Source organism: Dermochelys coriacea, chromosome 9 (assembly GCF_009764565.3).
Source record: "Dermochelys coriacea isolate rDerCor1 chromosome 9, rDerCor1.pri.v4, whole genome shotgun sequence".
In the NCBI taxonomy this organism is placed as follows: domain Eukaryota; kingdom Metazoa; phylum Chordata; order Testudines; family Dermochelyidae; genus Dermochelys; species Dermochelys coriacea.
This window is the reverse complement of record NC_050076.1, coordinates 103,780,334-103,798,764: the sequence shown is the minus strand read 5'-3', so window position 1 is coordinate 103,798,764 and position 18,431 is coordinate 103,780,334. Positions and strand designations below refer to the sequence as shown.

The window sequence follows — 18,431 nt, the reverse complement described above, 5'->3', positions numbered from 1 at the left end:
TTACATTTCATTTCCCAATCAGACCTCTCTGGGGGAGCCAATTAGCCACCTGTTAATGCTCTGCACTCTGTGCCAATTCCAACCTGATTCCAACACTACATTTCCCAGAACACCCTGTTCCCAGCTATAAAAGCTCCAACCCTTTCAGGTACTTGTAGTACAAGCTGGTCTCTCCAGGCAGTAGTGGTACAGCTTCTGAGTTCCTGAGCTCAGTTGTCATCTTGTATTATCCAGTAACACCTGCTATTAGCTTCACCAGTAGCCCCAAAAGGTACCATTTTAATAATCAGCGTGTAGTCTGAGTCACTCCTTTTTAATATAATGGTTTTCTAAGGTGTTTACTTTTCTTAGAGAGCTTGTTCAATAACCCACTTGATGTCCAAGTGTGTATAGAAGTGGAAGTTTCTTTAAACAGCACTTCCCTCATTGAAATATCTTGCTTTGTATCACTATGCTGATAATATTTTGAAGCTGCTGCATTTGCATCTCCAAGAGGAAATGGGAATAATGAATACAATCCTAGAGGGGTTCTTTTTTTTTTTTTTTTAGCATGATCACTTGCTGAGTTGATCTGACTGTGAGGAGTTTTTAGTCTGTTTGATACAGCACAGCCTGTTCTAAAGATCTCTCCTTCAGAGTGTCCCAGCAATAGCCTTTCTGTGTCTTTAACTAAACATTCCTCTGTAACATTTTATCCAAAGTAAAAACAATCACTTATAAACAAACCTGTACGGAGGAACTGAGCTAATCGGCCAACTTGGAATGTGTCACGTGGGGCTGGACGCAGATTGATTTTTCTGCCTCATAAGCTTAGTTGTGATGAAAATCAATTCAAGGAAAAAAATATTGGTTTGTGACAGTTTTGTTTAAACAAACAAAAAGTGCTTTTTGGCTATTTCTTTAAATGCTCTTCACAGCATTATTGAATCAGGTCATGTTCTTATAATATAGAAAAATATAACTTTTTTATATTTGATTAAATCTGTCCATTTTGCCTAACTAGTAATGAAATCTGGTGTTGCTCTGGTAAAGAGATCCATACCTTGGCAAGTGCAGTTGGCATGCATAGGACTCAAATAAGCAAATGGGTGACTGGCTCCCCATTTTTTAGGATTCTTTGATTGAACACAGGGTGTATCAGAGAGATTCCTGCTTACATGTAGCAGGATTTTGACAATCATAACCCTGGGAATGGGAATAAACCAGTGCTATGCTCTTATTGTTTAAAGAAAAGGAGTACTTGTGGCACCTTAGAGACTAACAAATTTATTTGAGCATAAGTTTCTAAGGTGCCACAAGTACTCCTTTTCTTTTTGCGAATACAGACCAACACGGCTGCTACTCTGAAACCTGTCTTATTGTTTAGAAAGAATAAACTGTCTTGGGTTGCTGAAAGGATTTAAACTAACAAACCTCTCCTAGCTTCCATTGTTTGAAATCTCAGTTACATAAAAACGCTCTGATGGGGCTGGCTCACAAGGGCTTTCAGATATAGATGGCTGAACATTTTCAAATTCTTAATTTTGCTGAAAGGAAAAAATGAAAATATTGGTGAAAAACAAAAATCACACTTCTTCTCTCTCCTCCCCCTCCCCCACCAAAATCTCCCTTTCTAGTTTCAGGCTTTCTAGCAAGCCTAATGCATCCCCAAATTGTTAACTAGGGCCTCTGTGTGTTATGGCATCTCTAAGAATCTATACCCTGGGCAGTCGCACACCTTCTGCCGTTTGTCCTGAACATTTGAATATCTATATTTTTTCAATTTTTCAACTGCTATTGATCAGTACTTTTCTAATGCTGCTTTCAATAACCCCATTCAAGTCTCTCTTTTTGATGCTAGTCTTTATTCCCATAGACCCTGAGCTATAGTTTTATTTAACAAATTATGAGCCCTGCCTGGTGGCCTGCACAGCAGCCTTCCATTGGGAAGGTAAGGGTGAGATGTCTCCTCCTTAGAAGAGAGAATCCCACAGCTGCCTGCCTAGTGCAGGGACTGCCTGAAGGCCCCGTATTGTGCTCCGCTGAAATTCATCATTAAATCCCATAGGAGAATATAAAGGCATGTGTAGAGTCTCTCTCCCTCAAGGGCTAAAGGCACAAAGGCTCTTAGGGGTTGCAGTGCCCAGCCTTTATTGTTGTTGTTTATTATGTGCATTACCATGGTCCGGGACCCCACTGGGCTAGGCGCTGCACAAACCCGTAACAGACAGATGGTCCCTGCCCCAGACAGCTGACACTCTAAGTACCAGACAAGAGACAGCAGCTGGAGCTAAGCAGCTGGGGGAGCCCAAGGAAATAAGGAGATGGCATGGGTCAGCGTCACTGGCAATGATCTCTGCACGCTGCCAGCCGGACTGTGGTCCCCTATCCTGAGTCCCAGTGGAATCCTTAGCCCCGACTTGGGTGCCCAGGATCTCTAGACAATGCCCCGGGAGAGTTTGGTGCCTGAGGATGGGGTTGGCTGAACAGGGAGCTCCCCAAGCCAGCCTCTGGGAAATGCTGGCCCCATCCCTCAAAGGCAGCGAGGAGCTTGATGCGGCAGGAGGGAGGAGCTGCTCCTCACTCGGGATTCAGAACCGTGAGCCCTCTCCTGGAGTCGTGCCCAGCCAGGGCAGCCTTTTCTGTTCATATCTAAACAGAGGGAGACCCCCAGCCTGTTACTGTCTCCAGCCCAGTGGCCAGGGCACTCGCCTGGCATGTAGGAGACCTGTTTTCAAAGCTCTGCTTTGTCGGTTTGGAGCAGGGACTTACTCTCTCCTTCCCAGGGGAGTGCTCTGATTCTGGGCTATGGGCTGTTCGGGGAGAAGCTGCCTACATGCCCTAAAATTCCCAATTGGGTTGCCCTGGCTGTCTTTTGTGGGAGGCCCAATCCGCTGGGAATGCCCTGAGCACACCTACTGGATTGGGCCCCCCTGGTGAGAGGTGGCGGAATGCCTAGTTTGAGAATCCTGCTCTGTGGCAGCAGCACTTAGGTGGTTTGCGCATGCTCACCAGTGGAAATTAGGCCCCATTAGGGACTTCCCAAGGCGCCTACACCTCTGCTAGGGACTAGGGGCCACCACAGTTCGTCAGGAGCTGAGGGGGTTTTTGAGGATGTTAGTAGCACGTCTGTGCTGGACTTAGCTGCCTAAAGCAGCAGTTGGGTGCCTAAACCCTTTTGCGAGAGACAAAGGAAGGTTTCTGCTAGCAAAGGCCCTTCCTCTGCTTTGCTTGGCTGGCTTCTGTTGGGTTGGGTGGGGAACCCTGGCTGTGAGATGCCCTCCTGTTAATTCAGAATACTTCACTACAGAACACCCTGTTCCATTATTCAAACTTGGTTCCAAACCTTCAGGTGTCCATCCCCGCCCACCTGCGTTAAGGTGTGTCCCAAAGCTCAGCTCTACCTCCACATCCTAGCTGCAGAATGTGTTCAGACCTTCCAGTACCACTACAGCTACATAGGCAGTTTTCAACTTGGATTGTAATGTCCTGGATTTCTACTGCAGATTTATACCGTATGTGCCTGGAGATACCATAGCAGAGCACTCAAAGTCACTTGTATCTGGGAGCATGCCAGACAGCTGAGGCAGTATGCATAATATACGCTTATCCGCTAGAGTTCAAATGAATGGGTGTCTTCCAAACTATAAGCAACTTTTTATGGACTCTCATTTACATAAAAATTCATGCTTTTGGAATGAGACCTAAGCCCCATGGACGCCCGTGTGTCTAGTGAGAGTTCCTCCGTGAAGTTTTCCTGAGTGCCTGGGAGAAATGGGCTCCTGGGCTTCAAAATCCATTTTGAAAATGGGACTTAGGAGCCCAGTTCATTTAGGCCCTCGTGAATATTTTTCTCTCAAATGCAATGCCCACTGGAGGGGGACATTTGTCACTCAACTTCACTGAATGCATGTGCTTCTGGTGTGCCCTCTTGGTGGATTTGAAAACGCTGATGGTTTACAAATGGTAAAGAAAAGGTCAATTTTAACCAGTAGTGAGGTTCGACTTGTAGGTCGATAGGTATATGGAGAAGGAAGTCTCCTGGGGCTTCCAAAGGTGAAGGTGAAGTTCATCTCACTTTGTGGGATGAGAAGATGCCACACTGCAGATTGAGTTCGGCGCTTGCTTCTTAGCAAAAATGATAAAACTTCCCTTTTTGCCAAGGACTGTGAGGCTTGTTAGAACAGTGGTATTTGCTGCTGCTTCTGTGGCTCCAAACCCAGATAAAGCAGGGAAAATGTTGGCGAGGGCAGTCCGTCAACTCAAACTGTAAATTCCCCATTCTACCAGAATAAACAACAACAAAAGCTTCCAGTACAAACTTTGCTGTAGAGATGACAATTCCACACCTTTTTGTGCATTTATGAATAAGCTATTATGTAATTTGTGTGCAGTATTCTAGAACCTCAGCATTACAAACACAGGAGGGAATGGAAGTTGCTCATAACTCTGAACAAAACGTTATGATTTTTTTCCCCAAAAGTTTACAATTGACTTAATCCAGATTTGAAACTTTACTATGCAGAAGAAAAATGCTGCTCTCCCTTTGTCTTGTTTCTTTAGTAGTCTACGTTTAACATAGTACTGTACTGTATTTGTTTCTTTTCTTTTTTTGTCTCTGCTGCTGCCTGATTGCCTACTTCCGGTTCCAAACGAGGCGTGCAGTTGACTCATCAGTTCGTCACTGGTGTTTGTAACTCTGAGGTTCTACGGTATTCTAATGAATATCACCCTTGAAGACTCAGCCAATACCTGCAAAAGTTTAGACCAGTTTAGTCAAAAATCATGAAAAATTTCAAAGCTTCGGAAAGCCCTGTGGAATCTTTTTTAAAGGATTTTACCTTCCAAGGAGCTGGTGCTTACCAGTTTCTGTGCTTCTCTGACTGATTGTCTCCTGGCTGTCAAAGCTCCCAGCTGTCCCCAACAATTTATACCTTGTGCTGTGCTCTCTCTACACAAATCTGCATCTTATTGAACCAGAACATGTGGGTGGAGACTTGAGTATATTGAATTTAATATCAAAATTGACATTTCAAGTTTAATTTACAAAATCTCTGGGCCAGGTGCTGAGATGGTATTACCTGGTGACATACATGGAAGTCAATAGAGTTTAACTGATTTACACCAAGTGGGGATGGGCCCCATCATCTTAATTTGCATGCAGTTGCTGTGGACTCCATTCCTCATCCCGAGAGTGCTGCAGATACCAGAGAGCTTGCAGAAGAGTGTGCCAAGGCTGGGTCCTGATCACTGACCTTTCTAAAGCGCTGCATAAACACAGGCTATGCAAACCATATACTATATGTGAATGTTTTTACCTCCTACTAGGGTGCAGCTGCCTCTGCATTGACCCCCAGCAGCTGTTCAGCAGTGTGTGTTGGTCAGACGCTCTCCACAAGTGAGCTGAATGAGCTTGAGAGTGCAGGGCTAGGAACAGCGTAAAGCTGCGACCAATGCTTCTCAACTAGTGGATACTTTGCCAGTTCTGGGGAACCTCTCCAACTGCCCACAGAATCCCTGTTTTCAGTACAGCTTCTGCTCTGTATCAACAAGGCCAGTTTATGGGCTATCATGTAGAAAACCTTTGTGCTTTAGCAGAAATCACTAAAAAACAAACTGCAATAAACAGTCAGTATGACTGTACAAAACCCTGTTACTAAACTATCCTGGGAAGGATAACAATCAAACAAGCCGGTACAGTAACAATCTGCATCACTAATCAGCCTATGTTACAGTGAGTAATGATCTCTGTACAGGTTTGTAACCTTCTCTGTTCCGGTGTGACATTAGCCTATTATTGTACCAGCTAATCACTTCCACTTGATCGGAGCTATGCAATTTATGCAAAACAATCTGTTAGAGTTAATGAGCGCTACGCTTAGAACCCTTTTAGCAGAATGAAGCATGGCTGCACTAAGTACTGTGTGTAAATGTGGCGAGAATGACAAATGAGAATCTTCCTGTGAGGTCAGGCATAGGGGAAATGGTAGCTGGAACCTGATTAAGCTAAAACTTGGCCCCTGTGCATTGCGGCCTTTTTCATTGAGCCTGTAATTATATTAATTCCTCTTGGCTTATTTAGGAGCAGGTCATATTCAGCATTTCAACAGCTAGTTCCTGCAGCAGCCCTTACTTTTGCCTACCTCCTTATTAGCAATTCTATATTATTTTAGTTTGGGAAATCAGCTGAGTGTTTTCAAGGACTTCAGAGGAAAAAATACCAGGCTTGTATGGTCCTGGCAAACTCATATTTTAATTGTAACACGATGCGAATGAATCCTATAACACACTGATAGTGTTGTGGAGATAAAGTGATTTACCACTGGGGGGCTGCAATCCATTATAATGAGCCCAGGGAAGGAAGCTACAGTAACCTCAACAATGGCTTCTAATCTAAGATGAAATACCATGTAAATGTTTGCATTACATATCTACTTCCTTGATTTAGTGTCACAGGGATGCCTTTATTTCTAGTCTCTGATTTTTGTAAAACAGCTGTCCTCTCCCATCTATGAACAATACATACCAGCTATAACAATCAACCATTATTTGTGATGGTGGCTCAGGTGACACTGAGATCCCTGGAATCAGCTAGTAGGGATGATATGGTCTGGATTCTCAAATTATTTTAGAATTAGATGAGTTAAACTTCTTACTTTATTCTTGCACTAAATACTGTTCAACTTGACGGTGTCAATGGTGGCCATCAATCACAGATTTAGCTGAAGTGGACTAGTATGCCGAGCACGCATCATTCAGGCTAAATGGCGGAATGGGGGAGCAATTAAATGCCCTTTTGTGTGGTGATTGCTGAGATGGTGAAGGCCACACTGCCCAAGGCGCAGGGCCTGAGCAGGAGCTGGGTCATGTGGGCTGAGGGATTTCCCTGGGGACTGACTGCAGACACGGGCTGGGGCTTTGATTGGTTGGAGCTGTGTGTCAGACAAGGGCGACAATTAGGTAGGGCAGAGGGGGGCTGCCACCTCTTTACCCCCTTCCCCCCCCATTTCCGTACAGAAGGGATGCTCTCCTTGCTCAGCATTAGTGTGGAATGTGAGTTCTGCAGAGAGGTGCTTCTCCCAGCTTGTGTCCCTGGGGCAGGGAGTCAGTGCTTTGTTTACAAACAGAGGCAGGGTGATTAAGATCAGAAAAGGCTGGTAATTTAATTAAGGATCCAGAAGTCATTAGATGAACCTGTAAAACAGGAATTCCTCTGCGGGGGAGCGGGGTGGGGTGGGGTGGGGGGGAGGAATGGCTGAAGAGCAAATGCAGGGGACTCCCAAGAAATACCTCCGAGCCCTCTGAGCCAATGTTACATTCAGAACAGAGTAAGGTATGAGGGCCATAAGTGAAAAGACGGGGCCAAACCCCAGGGCTAGCAGTGGCATAGAGAAGTTCCCACTCTACCTGTGGTGCTTATGTGGCCCCATCACTGTAGTATCTGAGCACTTCACATCACAGCCCATCGATGAGGTAGAGCAGTGCTGTTATCCCCATTGTACAGATGGGGCACTGAGGCACACAGCCTAAAGGCCAGATTTTCAAAGGTATTTAGGCATCTAGAAGGTTAGGTGTTTTGTAAACCTCACTAGATGCCTAGCTACATCTTTGGGTGCCTAAATATGTTTGTAACTCTGTCCCTAAGGCACTGACCTGAGGTCATACAGGAAATCCAGAGTGGGGGGTGTAAGGAACCCAGGTCTCTCAGGGCTAGTTCCCTATTCACTGGACCAGCTGCTCTCTCTGCTGCATGCTGTGAAAAAGAGGACTCTGAGAGATGGGAGCAAACCCAAGGTGGCCAGTTCTCTGAGACTCCAGCAAACGGTCCCAGGATGTCCGGCTGGAGGTCATGGTTGACAGCATGAAAATTGGCACAGAGGTTAGGAAGGATGGAGAATGAGAGGAGATCACTTAACTCCCAAGGGGTGGCAGGTTCTGCCCCTTGCTGGGTTGTACAGCAATGGCTGCTGTGCAATTTTACATTTTAACTGAAAACCATTTTGTTTTGTTATTTTTTGTTCTGAGTTTGAGAAAAGGAAGGAATGAGAAAGTATCGTCTGAGTATCAGATGTGATTATACATCAAATTCTTATGGTTTCAGCTGTATCCAGGCCAATTCCACAACAAAGAACAGAAACTACATCCACAGAGTTCATAAAGTCGACCATTATTGTCATGATTTGTGTTATTCACTGGGCACCATCTGTGTGCTCAGCACTGTTCAAAATATGCCAGAAAATCCAGTCCCTGAGCCAATGCATCTAACCTGTGTAATTCTGGATAAGATGGCTCAGATATTTAAGAGTGAAGTGTATAGTTATTGATCGCACACATTATCACATGGTCACTGTGATGTTTATATCTATGAGTGGAGGCACTGATGGCAACAGAAGTTTTACTGGATTAAGGACTAGAAGATTTGATCTCCAACTTTCTTTCAAGAGGAAGAGCTGCCCAGAGCTCCTATGCCTGTTTATTTCCCTTTCCTGCCTGCAGTGGCCCTGACATCCCTCAGATGTCTCAAGTTTTTCCCCAACTTTATAATGTTGAATTTTCTTGGTGTTTGATTTAAAATATTCTCCTGTAAAAACTGCAACTCGGTTTCTGTGGTGTTGTGCTTAAGAGCCTTCTAGAAACTAACTAGCCTTTAAACAGAAGTGCAGTGCTGCCAACTCTCATGTTTTGTCATGAGTCTCATGCTAATTATTGTTATCCTTAAAGTCCCAGCTCCTGGAGTCAAGGGGATATATGATGATTTCAGCCTTAGTTCTTAAAGAAAAATGAAGTTTCTAGCCCTTGTGGCTGTGGAGAAAGTGTCAAAATGTGACCCCAGTGGACCCTAAAGGCTCAAAAAGCAGAAGACAAATAAAAAAAACACCAAACCTATTATTTTTACATAATCTCATGATTTTAAAGCCAATCTCATGATTTTTAGTGAGCCCGATTCTTGATTTTTGACCATTTAGGGTTGGCAGTACTGTGAAAGTGACTTTAAAGTGTCAGTTTCACTCCTGTTTAAAGCCAGTGTCTAGTCTGTTATTTGTAGTGGAGTGGAGTGTAGTGCACCCCTAGAGCCCCAGGCAGATGCAGTATAAACTCACGGGGCCTTGCCCTAGTACGACGTCTCCAAAAGTTTGATGATCTATTCCAAGCTTGATGAACTGCAAAAAAGTGATAGAAAGTCATCTAGATTTTTCAACAGTTGTTTCAATTGTTGTATTCAGTTAGAAACAAAGTAAGAATATACATTAATTTTTTAAACCTAACCAGTGTCCCTTAAGTGAATTGACACAAGAAGTCAAAAAAAGTATTAGAGCTGAGTAGGTCTAATATTTATTTAATTTTATTTCTTTATATAGGAATTAGAAATTATTATCTGACAGGAGCACTGTATCTAAGTTATGTGCAAAAAAAGAAGAAAGTTTTCAGGTACCCAAGTAGCCTGTGGAATTATGGTTAAAGTTGCCCCCCACCCCCAAATCTGAAATGGCGCCCCTGGTGTCAGAACCAGACAATGAGGAGAAAGCCATAGAAGTAGGTGTGAGCATGGCCTGGAGAGGGATGAGAGACCGAACACAGGGCTAGCTAGAAAAGGCAGGTTTGGGAATTGTAAGCAAGGAAACTGCCTGAGGTTTTGTTCCTACTGTGTTCAGGGCACCAGAACTTTGTGGGCATTTTAAATAAGCAAGTTTGTACCAAAGAAATACCTGACTTATATCCTCAGTATCTCCAGCCTGGCAAGACCCCAAGCGCTGGCTAACCACTTGGGCCACAGGGCAACGAGATATTCAGGAATCCTGAGACTGTAAACAGAGAGTTATTTCTCACATGCAGCAGGCCTTCTTCTCCGAGCGGGCTTCATCCATGCTGACTGATGGCCTCAGAGTGAGTCAGATAGTTGCATGAAGAAAATATAGATTTTAACAGGTACTGTGGGGGAAAAGCTCTGCAATGTTACTGATGAAGCCCCGGATCTCGCCTAGATGTAAATGACAAATGCGTTTGGCCCGTGTCATTTTTTTAGCTTCAAATGAAATCACTGGAGTATGAGGACCAGATTAATTCAGTTATGCTTGTATTAATCTAAACCTAAGATCCATTGACTTCATGGAATGCTACTGTAGACTTCTGTCCCATTCTGGCCACTACAAGACAGTAACCCCCAGACTGAGCTATGTAGTAGAATATGATACTGGGATGGACCTGCTCTTGGGATGTCATTCTAAGTGCAGGGTGCTGTCACTGAGCCCTGGGGGATTGCTCTAGGTTTGCCTAGGTGTAACTGAGTTCAGAATGCAGCCCTTGGGTCTCAACACTGTACCCTCCATTATTTGGATGTAATGAAGGGCAGACTTTGGTTTCATTATTGTGGGTGTGCTGCAGACACATGGCATGTGCTGAGTTAGTGCAAAAGTAACCCAGGGCTCATCATGGTGCGTGTATAAACTCAATGCGTGTTTTTAATGGCATTAATACAATGATGATTTCTGCATTGTGCATCTCACTTCAAACAACCTGAAACTGTGAAATGTAATAACCAAGCTATACATTAGGATTCATACTTCGGGTGCTCCGAGTGAATTTCCATATCATGGCATGATATTTCTATCAGGGTTCTGTATAGCTTGGGAGCTTTACTCATAATCTCAGGTCGATTTTCACTAAGTTGGTAGGAGAATGGCCGTTGTAGCAAGTAGATTTCTTGGATACAATGAACTAACTTTTAAAACAATAAGAAAATACATTCACCTTTTATTTGACTGATTTTTTTCTGTGTTTTAAGCAAGGTAAGAAGATAAGCCACAAGTTCAGAACCAGTATTTAAAGGTGCACAAGTGAGATCAGAATTTTAAAATTTCTTTTCGTCTAAATCAGTGGTTCTCATGCTATTTACCATTGTGGGCTGCATCCAGTACTACCTGTACGGCCCTGAGGATGTCATATCGGCTGCAGCTCTATGCTGATTGGGCCACAGGTTGAGAACCACTGCTCTAAATTGTCAAAGAATAGCATAGGGCTGAGCCACTAAGCTCTCAAGTTCAGGCATTCCTGTCTGCCTTGAAATTATTCACTTGTTCCAGAAATCTCTCTCTCAGTGACACGTTTAAATAATGTCAACTACACTCTGCTTTGGTTGTTATATTGGTTACAAATTACATGTCCAAGGCTTGGTTCTGAATTTAGAGCAGTTCATTTAAAAATGCTATTTTTGCCAACAAATGAGATTGCCAACTGTCATAAATATAAAGGGAAGGGTAACCACCTTTCTGTATACAGAACTATAAAATCCCTCCTGGCCAGAGGCAAAACCCTTTCACCTGTAAAGGGTTAAGAAGCTAAGATAACCTCCCTGGCATCTGACCAAAATGACCAATGAGGAGACAAGTTACTTTCAAAGCTGGAGAGGTGGTGGGGACGACAAAGGGTCTGTCTGTTTGTGTGATGCTTTTGCCAGGAGCAGGTCAGGAATGCTCTTCAGAATTCCTGTAAAAAGTTAGTAAGCAATCTAGCTAGAAATGCGTTAGATTTCCTTTTGTTTAAATGGCTGGTAAATAAGCTGTGCTGAATGGAATGTATATTCCTGTTTTTGTGTCTTTTTGTAACTTAAGGTTTTGCCTAGGGGGATTCTCTATGTTCTGAATCTGATTACCCTGTAAGGTTTTTACCATCCTGATTTTACAGAGGTGAAGCTTTTACTTTTTCTTTAATTAAAATTCTTCTTTTAAGATCCTGATTGCTTTTTCATTGTTCTTAAGATCCAAGGGTTTGGATCTGTGTTCACCTATGCAAATTGGTGAGGATTTTTATAAGCCTTACTCAGGAAAGGGGGTGTAGGGCTTGGGGGAATATTTTCTGGGGGAAGACGCCTCCAAGTGGGCTCTTTCCCTGTTCTTTGTTTAACATGCTTGGTGGTGGCAGCATAGGGTTCAAGGACAAGGCAAAGTTTGTACCTTGAGGAAGTTTTTAACCTAAGATGGTAAGAATAAGTTTAGGGGGTCTTTCATGCAGGTCCCCGCATCTGTACCCTAGAGTTCAGAGTGGGGAAGGAACCTTGACACCAACAAACAAAAAGCTAAGAAAAAATAGTAATAGAAGACCCCCCTTTTCATAGTGTGCAGAACCGAATGATCCACAGAAAGAATTTGAGTGAATTAATGAGGTGACAAGACAATTCTGTTTGTCTCTCATTTTCTTCTATTGCCTGTGCCCAGCTAATGGTGATGGGGCCAGTTGACCAGATGGTGCTAGATTTGTGGCTGTCTCTTCTGAGTCAGTGCCTGGCACTGGAGAATATTTCGCTCCTGGAGGGTCTGTCTTTCAAATGAGACATTGTACTACAATTTTGTGGTTGTTAGTTCTTGCAGCGGTAGTTGCAAGAGTAAGATACCAGGATGGGAAGGTGGGAGTCAGCACAACACTATTGCAGAGAGCTCTGTATGGAAAGTGTGAGAACCTCTGGGCTCAGGTGTCTTCGTGGCCTGTCAGCCGTGTCGGCCTATCGGCTGTCCTAGTTGGTGAGGTTGGGTGGTTTGGAGCCACTCTCCACATGCTTTCCTGCTTGACTGGCTGCTTTCAGCCTCCTCAGGTTATGTTCCACGGTGCTCCTCCCTGTAACGATAATCTCCATGGAAACAGCAATCCAGGGAGCAGCAGAGCATAGTCTCAACAGCTGGGAATTCAGAGAAGGTGGCAGCAATAGCGAGGGGAGACACCACACTTGGCTGGGTGCAGCACGAGGCTGTGGACGAGTGTATCTGGGGTCAGGCTCTTACTGTGTAGTTACACCTCTACCACACTCCACCCTGAAGCAGCTACATCTCTGCAGCCACTTTGCCTGTGGCAAGCAAGCTCTCCAGGGCTGCTCAGGATCTAGCCTTCTGGACTTGGAAAAGATTATTTTCCTCTCAGCTCTGATTATCCTCTTTAAAACAACATGAGCCCCACTAAATCCCCTCTGAAACATTAGAGTGTGTGTGTTTGTTCTAGAGGTTATCCCTGTAAACACTACTGTGTGATCAGTAGGTACCTGACTTCACATTGCAAGCATGCATTTCTGTAACTGAATCGTTAAGTTGAATAAAAGTGGTTAGTGCAGAAGTTACTGCCCCAGGACCACAGTCACTCATCTGCTTTCATTCTGGTGTTTTCTCTGAAGTTGGTACCCTTTGTCTTAGATATAAGATTTTTTACTTTTGTGGTGTCCCTCAAGCAATTGACAGTTACTAAACTGCAGCAAAGTGCTCTGCATTCAGAGACAAACTGCTCTGGAACTGTTATTACTGAAAAATTATCTGGCTGTTACTCCTGGCCATTTGAGTTTCTTTGTTTTCATTCACTCATGTGACAGACTAAGTGTTAAAAGAGGCTGAGCATGCTTTCAGTTAAAAATGACTCCCCAGAAAAAATTGGGATTTGTTGCAATCAGTGAGGGTAAGCCTGATAAAGTAGTTGACTAGCCTATTTCGTAGGCTTTTTGTCTTGATCTTATTTTATTAGTAGTAAAACCTTCTTGTGACTAGATGGCAGATTGGAATCATTACTGCCTGGAAGACAAGTGTCTTCATCCAGATGTGAGTGAATATTGGTGAAGCGAGTACAGTAACTAGTATGCCTGCAGAACACTGATCACACCTTCCAGCATCTTTGGTATATGCTGGTCTCACCATTACCTGGGATTCAGTGTCTAAAGAGCATATTTGAGTTACTGTAAATCATGATAATGAATTGAATTTTTGATCTTTCAGGATGTAACTCCACATTGCTTGGGTGCTGGATGACCATAAAAACTTCACTCGTGAAACGCCAGCCCATTGATTCCTCCAACTTGCAAACTCAATTACCAACTTTTTCTCCAAATACTTGCTCTGCACCTAACTTTACCTTAAGTAAAATACATTGTGACAAGGTGGATAAGGTAATAGCTTTTATTGGCCAACTTCTGTGGGTGAGAGGGACCCGCTTTTGAGCTGCACAGAACTCTTCTTCAGGTCTCCTACATTTCAAGTAACATGTAGCGTGATGACTAAGAGCGTAAGGAATGGGTCAGTTCTCTGACCCTTCAGAGTCCAACCTTCTATTCCACTGAGGTTCCTACACAGGAATTACTGTGCACAGTGGAGCCTAGTGGCTGAAACGTGTTCAGGATTAAAGCCTTCTTGAGTAAGGGTGAAATTTACATTTACTGATGGTTACTAATAACTGTCTAACCCTAAACCTAGTTATATAGCACTGAGATCGTGCCTGGTGCTGTACAGCCAAATAAGAAGGCAAGATCCCTTCTTCTGCGGAGTTTGCAATCTAAGGCCCTGATCTTGGGAAGACTCATGCATGTGCTTTACTTCCCTTGTGTTCCCACTCAGGTCAATGGGGTTACTTATACATGTGCTGAATTATGGCCTAAAAGAACATGGCCATGACAAACGAGCTATGTGCGGGGCCCAGGGGATTCAGGAGGAAAGGGACGCAGCACTGGAGAGAATGGCCCCTTCTGGTCTGACAACTGCTGACTCTGTGAGTGTTGCCTTGTGGTGGTTTGGTTGTTTAGGAATGCCCGGGTGTGATCAGCTTTCCACTCTGCTCCTAATAAGGTGTGTTCCCTGTATCTGTGGCACAGATTTATCCATTTCCTGTACTTTGGCTTTATTAATCCAAATGTATCCCTTAGCCTAGCACGAATGTGGCTGTTCTGAGGGCTTGGCCCAGAAATTCTTACATTCTGACCTGTGACTGAGAAGCTTTGGACCAGGATAGTGATTTGTCTTTGATTTGTTTTTAATCAGCTGTGGATTACGGCTAGGGTGACCAGAGGTCCCAATTTTATAGGGACAGTACCGATATTTGGGGCTTTTTCTTATATAGGCTAAAAGAAAAGGACATGTGGCACCTTAGAGACTAATAAATTTATTTATTCAAGTAATTTCTTCTGTGCAAATTGTTGTGCTTCAGTGCGAATTTTTGTGCGCATGGTGTTTTGCGTTGTGCGACGGATTTGTTAGTGTCTAAGGTGCCACAAGTACTCCTTTTCTTTTTGCAGATACAGACTAACATGGCTGCTACTCTGAAACTTGTCATTATATAGGCACCTATTACCCCCCACCTCCGTCCCAATTTTTCACACTTGCTGTCGGGTCACCCTAATTACAGCTGTACCTCCTTTGGGGCTCACCAGTGAAGCAGCTTTGGGCTCGGTTTGTACTTGAAAGCAAGATTCAGCACGCACTGAGGTACCACAGAAAGCCAGTGCGAGTGATTCAGCAGGAGGCTGCCTTCCTCTTTAGAGCCAATGCCTTAGCGTGGTGTGAAGTGGCATTGTTCTTCTGGAGGTGCCAACTTTTGGCAAAGACATGATCATATGAAAGTTGTCATGGAATTTTTAAAGAGCAGAAATATTAGCCCCAGAGTCCTGACTAAACTCCCCTTTAGCGATTATGGAGTATTGCTGTAATAAGAAATAGCTGCTGCTTCTGACCCCAGAGAGAGCTGCATTTCAGTGTTGTGTGATGTGCTCTATTGTCAATGTATTGCATGTATTTTCCTTTAGGAACCTTTGGTCTTGATGGTGCTACACAAGTGCAAGCTATTATGTTAATAAAATACGATGGGCAGGTTATAATAGAACAAGCTGTAATTAGCTTCTCAACTGAAGATCTAGAGCTGTGTTTATGCAAGAGGTCAGACTAAATGATCTAATAGTCTCTTCTGACCTTAACATCTATGATCAGACAGGTAGGCCTCCCTGCTCCCCTGGCTGCTTTACGACCAAGGAGAGCTTTGTGGAATGAAAACTTGGAGGAAGTCATTACTCTTGGATCACTTTCCCAAAAGCGGGGAGGATCAGAAATGTGGATTTCACCAAGCAGGTGCATCAGGGATGTAGCTGTCTTTGTTTTGTAGGATTCAACGAGAAATTAAACCAAACTTCAGTTTTCCATAGTCCATTTGTTTCCATGCAGGTCAGATGATGCTATAGAGAGTGTTACATTTACATGGTATTTTACAGAGAATAGGACATATTCCCTGTCCAGAAGAGCCCAGATCAAATAGGCTCTCACAAGCATCCCAGCCTTTCTGGAGTCCACATTAATTAACTTGAACAGACAGAATAAGCCTTGTGTATAAGAACTAAGTAAACAGTAGGGCTGCCAAGCGATTAAAAAAATTAATTGCGCTGTTAAACAATAACAGAATACCATTTATTTAAATATTTTTGGATGTTTTCTACATTTTCAAATATATTGATTTCAATTAGAACACAGAATACAAAGTGTACAGTGCTCATTTTATATTTATTTTTGATTACAAATATTTTCATTGGAAAAAAACAAAAGAAATAGTATTTTTCAATTCATCTCATTCAAGTACTGTAGTGCAATCTCTTTATCATAAAATAAAACATGTAAAACTTTAGAGCTTTAGAAGTTCAATCGGTCCTACTTCTTGGTCAGCCAATCACTCAGACAAACAAGTTTGTTCACGTTTGCCGGAGATAATGCTGCCTGTTTCTTGTTTACAGTGTCACCTGAAAGTGAAAAAAGGCATTTGCATGGCGCTGTTGTTGCTGGCGTCATAAGATATTTACATGCCAGATGCACTAAAGATTCATATGTCCCTTGATGCTTCAACTACCCTTCCAGAGGACATGCGTCCATGTTGATGATGGGTTCTGCTTGATAACGATTCAAAGTAGTGCAGACTGATGCATGTTCATTTTCATTATCTGAGTTAGATGCTACCAGCAGAAGGCTGATTTTCTTTTTTGGTGGTTTGGGTTCTATCATTTCTGCATCAGAATGTTGCTCTTTTAAGACTTCTGAAAGTATGCTCCACACCTCATCCTTCTCAGATTTTGGAAGGCACTTCAGATTCTTAAACCTTGGGTCGAGTGCTGTAGCTATCTTTAGAAATCTCACATTGATACCTTCTTTGTGTTTTGTCAAATCTGCAGTGAAAGTGTTCTTAAAATTCACATATGTTAGGTCATCATCCGAGCCTGCTATAACATGAAATATATGGCAGAATGTGGATAAAACAGAGAAGCAGACATACTATTCTCCCCCAAGTAGTTCAGTCACAAATTTAATTAACACATTATTTTTTTAACGAGCGTCATCAGCATGAAAGCATGTCCTCTGGAATGATGGCCAAAGCTTGAAGAGGCATATGAATCTTTAGCATATCTGGCACATAAATATCTTGCGACGCTGGCTACAACAGTGCCATGCAAACACCTGTTCTCAGGTGACATTGTAATTGAGAAGTGGGCAGCATTATCTCCCATAAATGTAAATAAACTTGTTTCTCTTTGCGATTGGCTGAACATGAAGTAGGACTGAGTGGGCTTGTAGTCTCTAAAGTTTTACGTTGTTTTGTTTTTGAGTGCAGTTTTGAAACAAAAAAATCTACATTTGTAAGTTGCACTTTCATGTTAAAGAGAACGCACTACAATACTTGTATGAGATGAATTGAAAAATACTATTTCTTTTGTTTATCATTTTTATAGTGCAAATATTTGTAATCAAATATAAAGTAAGCACTGTACACTTTGTATTCTGTGTTGTAATTGAAATCAATATATTTGAAAATGTAGAAAAACATCCAAAATATTTAATAAATTTAAATTGGTATTATATTTAATAGTGCGATTAATTGCGATTAATTTTTTGAGCTAATCGTGTGAGTTAACTGCGATTAATCAACAGCCTCAGTAAATTGCTAAACATGCTGACTTGTCTGGGCAGTTAGGTTGCAAATTAAAGACAAAAAAACCTGACTAGAATGAGGAGAACGATCCTAGCAAACAACTGACTGTTTTTGGTGGCTGCAGAAAGAGAGGGGGAGTATCTGTTCTAAACTGCACTTGAATTTAATCTAAAACAGAGATCTTGATGGTAGATTGTAATGGTGAAAAATTCAATCTGCACAAGATTAGCAGATGAGTTTCTAACCCTCTGGAATCTAGTGGTTCGGATGGTGCCCTGTGAAATGTTGAAGTGCTGATTCCCATTAACTGCAGTGGTGCCAGGGAAGGCAGAAGTAATGAACTGTGGAATCGCCTTCTGCTCAGTTTCTAACCAGCTTTTCATTTAATCCAACAGGTATTTGTACTTGTTCACGTAAATGGGAGGAGAGATGCAATATTTGAAGATTTGAAGGCAGAATTTAACATTTGGAATGGTTTGCAGATCTTGTAATCCTGGTTTAATGGAAAAACCACAAAAGGTTCTTTATTAAAAAAAAACAAAAACAAAACAACTCACTGCAGATTTTGTTTCCTCTGTACCAGCCAATAACCTGACTCTTGTGCTGGTTTAAATAGTCAGACCTTTAATGAATACCAACATGATACAGTACTCTGCCCCTCTCCTTCCAGGAAGAAATACTTGAGAAGAGCATTTTGGGACAGAGGTGGCATTCTTGCTTTACTAGCTAGTCACATCTATGTATCTTTTGGA

At 42.7% G+C, this 18,431-nt stretch overlaps 1 long non-coding RNA gene across 1 annotated transcript; it reads left to right on the top strand.

The window, feature by feature from the left end:
* The first annotated feature begins 170 nt into the window (after positions 1 to 170).
* LOC119861631 lies at positions 171 to 18,194 on the top strand. Its single transcript, XR_005294967.2, has 3 exons — positions 171 to 271; positions 14,340 to 14,490; positions 18,075 to 18,194. It is a non-coding gene; the product is annotated as an uncharacterized LOC119861631 (long non-coding RNA).
* The last annotated feature ends 237 nt before the right edge of the window (positions 18,195 to 18,431 follow it).